Raw genomic sequence first — 4552 nt, 5'->3', positions numbered from 1 at the left:
TTATTATTATTATTATTATTAGTATTATTATTATTATTATTATTATTATTATTATTATTATTATTATCATTATTATTATTATTATTATTATTATTATTATTATCATAATCATTATTATTATTATTATTATTATTATTATTATTATTATCATTATCATTAAATATTATTATTATCATTATTATTGTTGTTGTTGTTGTTTCCTGAAAGTCAGTCATTGTCTTCAGTTTTTAGAGGCCAACTTGTATAAGCGTAAGAGGATTGTTTTCTTTTTGAAAGAGTTGCATAATTAAAACTCTCCTGGGACATACACGATGCTCACACACTAATAAGTATTAAAACAAATTGTATGCACGTCCTTACACGCATGCGTACCATACATACATACATACATGCATGCATACATACATACATACATAAATACATACACACACATACATACATACATACAACTATGTGTGCATTTGTGTGTGTGTGTGTGTGTGTGTGTGTGTGGTCTGATCAATAAATATCCGGACTGTTGCCATCGTAACGAAGTTATAGCAGACTTAGGGAAGCCGCTTGGTACGGATTGACCTTGAACACTGCTGTGCATGCATACTAAGTTTTGGCGTTCTAGCTCACTTCCGCTGTTTACAGCAGTGCTTGGAAGGAAAGTGTGTAGCGTGTGATCGTCACATTGACCATGACAGAGAACGTTGAGCAAAGAATCTGCATCAAAAGTCTGGCGATACCTGCTTAGAGAACTACGTGTGTGTGTGTGTGTGTGTGTGTGTGTGTGTGTGAGTATGTGTCTGTGTGTTTACATCGTAGCATTTATCCAACTTTGAATAGGGTCAACTCACTTCATCAAGTTGTCCCATCTGACACTAGACGTTAGCAAATGGCATTAGCTTTTATTAACCGAATGCTCTTTGAAGGACATGAAATTGCAGTTCCACGGAGGTCGAATATCTGTGTACAGGCTCCCTCGCTGCTTTATTTAATATATGTCATTAACACTGCCCATCTAAGGCGGTGAGCTAGCAGAATCGTTAGCATGCCGGGCGAAATGCTTAGTGGTATTTCGTCTGTCTTTACGTTCAGAGTTCAAATTCCGTCGAGGTCGACTTTGCCTTTCATCTTTTCAGGGTCGATAAATTAAGTACTAGTTATGTACTGGGCTCGATGTAATCGACTAGGACCTCCCCTAAATTTTACTTACTTCAGTCATCTTACTGCTGCAATGCTGGAGCACCTGCCACTAATTTTTCTGTCTTTCAGTAACAGTATTCTAGCCTCGCATAAAAACAATCCCAGATTTGGAAATACCCGTTATTTGCATTATATAACGATATGGTTATTATATAACGATATGGTTATTTCAACTAGCAATTTTAAGGAAGGGGGACAGTCGATGGCATGTCCCCCTCCACCCTCAGTATTTGATTAGTACTTACTTTATCGATCAGAAATTAATGAAAGAAAAGTCGATCTTGTCCGCATTTGAAATGCTTTTGAGCAACGCTTCTGCCAGCTCAACGTTTAATATAAAGAAAATAACGGAAATACTTGATGCAGATACAGAATAACCCCTATTGTTGAGTATGATAATACATTTTGCTTTACGTTAAATCCTTCATCGGGCCGTGAGGTCTCCAGCCTTTCGATCCCTTCATTGTTTTGCTAATGGAGGGAAGAGTTTGAGATCTTTATCCGGGAGTATAATGCTGGTCGCAAGATTTGACTTCGTGTATTCATGATATTGTTGCCTAGTGAGTGATTTTGTTCAAATATTTCATTATAGAATTTGCTTGCTGTTGAGCTGAGAGTATGCTTCATAAAGTTGTTTGTGTAACATTTGACTTGGTATAGCTGTTTATTGTTACTAGCCCTGTGTTCTTTGTATGATTACGCCGATACAAATGTTAGCCTGTTTACTGATTTATATACAGCGCATTTTTTTTTCTTTGTTCGTTTCTTATTTCTTGTGTTGTTGTTGTGTTTGCAATTGGTATAAAACGCGTTTGGCTCAAGCTTTTTCTTGTTTTTTTTTTTGTTTTATCAAGATGACTCTCTGGGGTTATATTATGCATGTTGGAGTATACATACTTATATGCATACATATGCATGTATATATCTATCTATATATACATATACAATTATATATACACACACAGACACACACAAACACACAATCACACACACATACATTTATGTATACATATCTGTTTGTGTACATATACTTGTATGGATGTGTGTATATGTATGAATCTATCTATCTATCTATCTATCTATCTATCTATCTATCTATCTATCTCTCTATCTATCTATCTTTCTCTCTCTCTCTCTCTCTCTCTCTCTCTCTCTCCCTCTCTCGCTCTCTCTACACACACATATATATGAACTTCATAAGTTAATCGTTTATTTGTTTGTCATTTATATATATACATATATATATACACACACATTTTTATAGATAGATAGAATAATAGATAGATAAATAGATGACAGATAGATAGATAGATGATAGACAAACAGACAGATAGATAAATAGATAGATAGATAGAATGATAGAATGATAGATAGATGGATATATATATATATATATTGATGTTTCTATGTAGATTTTACTCAATCCACAGCATATATTACAATATCTATATTAGTTATTGTTATAACATTTCCCCACCCCCCACCACCACTTTTTAACTGTCAGCACTGAATATATCTGTCTCTCGGGTTGCAATTTTCTTTCTTAGATCATTGCAATGTGATTGTAATGCGTGATGGCGAGGAGGTCTCTCTTTTTACCCAATTTCTTTTATTATTTTTTTCTCTTTATTTTTTTCATCTTTACTTTAAATCCACAAAGATGTTTGAGGCCGTTAGCATTGTAGTAAAACCAGCTCTGTGCGTGTTTGTTGTTACATGGTGAACACTGGCTATTTTGATTGTTACTGTTCATTGATGTGTGCATGTACCCTTGCCGTGTATTATGTACGTTGCGCTTAGGTTTCAGTACACAGCTTATTATTATTATCATTATTATTATTATTATTATTATTATTATTATTATTATTATTATTATTATTATTATTATCATTATGTTTTTTTTTTATTGTTGCTACTGTTGTTTTTCTTGTAGTTACATTATCATAGAATGAATGGCAATATAGTTGCTGATCTGAAACTTTACAAGGAACATAATACTAATGTTTCTGTTTATTTCATTTCATTTTATTTCATTTTATTTTATCTTATTTTACTGTGTCATATTTCCATGTTAATTCAAGGTATGTTTTTTAGGTGAGTTCTGGACGCTATTGTCATCCTTGTTGTGCGTTCGCATGTGATGAAGGTTTTTGTGCTGCGATGCTCCTATCTTTTCGACCTTATAATTATCTGTTTTGCGACTAGTCATCACCATCGAATTTCTTTCACGCTTCGTGTTGTTCTCCGTGGTGGCCTGCGTTTTTCTCTCTACGAATTTTATATCGCCTGAATAGTATTTTCAGAATCCGATTATAGTGATGTCTGTTGTGTTGATGTTGTACATATTGTTGCTGTATTTCATTATATATATATATATATATATATATATATATATATATATATATATATATATATATATATATATATATATGTGGTATTTGGTGTTGGGTGATATTTTCGTTTCTGAAACGTATTGTTCATCGCGTTGCATTCATGTTGCTATTGTTATTTAATTCCATATCAGCCCTGACCAAGCAGACATAGGATCTGAAGCGTTCCTGCCTTGACAATCCAAATGCATTCGAGAGTATCCAACGCTACATTATCCAACTAATCTTTTTACTTTTTTTAAAAAGTTTGCTGCACGTCATTCGAGGGTAATTTGGGTATTATTTCTAATAGATTGAAGGGACATTTAGGGGCTCCTTCGATTGCTCGGGTCCTGTGGATTGTGTAGACGTTATGGTATTGGAGTTATTACGATAGTGTTGTTATGACGTTGTTGCTATGGTGATGGTATTACTACGGTGTGTATACGTTGCTATGGTGTCGATGTCATATTGTGTTGTTGTTGTGATAGTGTTGTTATGATTTTGAGGTTATAATGGTGGTGTTGTGATGTCAATGTTTCTGGCGTTGTTATGATGATGTTGTTACGATATTGATGTTCGATGTGTTGCTCATATGGTGTTGTTATGATGTTATCGACGATGGTTTTGTTACGATATTGTTATGCTGTTGTTTTTATGATATTGTTATGATGCTGGTGCTGTTATGGTATTGTTATGATATTGTTGATGGTGGTCTTGTTATGATATTGTTATGATGTTGTTGTTGTTGTTATGATGTCATATTATTATGATGTTTTTATGATATTGTTATGATGTTGGTACTATTATAGCATTGTTATGATATTATTGATGGTGGCTTTGTTACGATATTGTTATGAAGCTGTTGTTGTTATGATGTTGGTGTCGGTGGTGGTGTTGTCATGTTGTTAGTCTTGATGGTCGTGTTATGGTATTCTTATGATGTTGGTATGGTTGTTATATAGGTGTTGTTATGATGTTAGTATAAATGG

Source organism: Octopus bimaculoides, chromosome 11 (genome assembly GCF_001194135.2).
Source record: "Octopus bimaculoides isolate UCB-OBI-ISO-001 chromosome 11, ASM119413v2, whole genome shotgun sequence".
Taxonomy (NCBI): Eukaryota; Metazoa; Mollusca; class Cephalopoda; order Octopoda; family Octopodidae; genus Octopus; species Octopus bimaculoides.
This window is presented reverse-complemented; position numbering follows the sequence as displayed.